Genomic DNA, 748 nt, shown 5'->3' with positions numbered 1-748 from the left:
GGAGACTGATGCTTTGTGTGGACGTGTGGGGTGGAGGGTTAGAGAGAGTTGCTGTGGAGCACGAGGGCTTAGGGCTTGGGTTCCGGTGCTAGATCCTCTCTGACCACTCTCTGCTGAACTATCTCCAAGCTTAGCCTGAAGTTTACAAAGCAGAACCATGCAAGTTTGCCTTACAAGGTATTGTAAAATCAAATGAACAAAATAAGTTCGAGCAAAAATGAGAGAAAGATATAGTTAGGGATTACGTCATTCAATAAACATAGACACACTTTAGCAGTGGAAAGCAATTAGCATGAAAGTTATTTGACTGGGGAAATCTGGGAAGGCTCTGTTGANCTTATTGCATCTTCTTTGTGAGGCTGGGGTTAGAGGTAATATGGGGAGTAGAAGAAACGGAAGCAAAACTCTTTAGTGAAATCCTAGGAGAAGCTACTGTTTGTCCCTATCATGGTTTTTTGCCCCCCACCCCCTTGTACTATGTGTTTTTCTATGTCTCATCTCCTGATTCTTTCTTTTCTAACTTTTGTTCACAGTGACACTTATTTTTTTCCCTTTTGGCTCTGACATCATTCTAACCTTTGCATCTCCTCCTCACTGTTATTTTTTCAAATATACTTTTAAAATGCTGATGTCTTTGACCCATCCTGAAGATGTCCTGAGCATGTCAGTGGTTTCCTTCCTCACCTGTTATGGTTTCTTGGCTTTACGTTGGCTCCACCTGGATGTTTGGAGACTGATGCTTTGTGTG

The sequence above is a fragment of the Galeopterus variegatus genome, unplaced genomic scaffold (genome assembly GCF_000696425.1).
Source record: "Galeopterus variegatus unplaced genomic scaffold, G_variegatus-3.0.2 Scaffold11317, whole genome shotgun sequence".
In the NCBI taxonomy this organism is placed as follows: domain Eukaryota; kingdom Metazoa; phylum Chordata; class Mammalia; order Dermoptera; family Cynocephalidae; genus Galeopterus; species Galeopterus variegatus.
Note: the sequence above shows the minus strand (reverse complement) of the source record.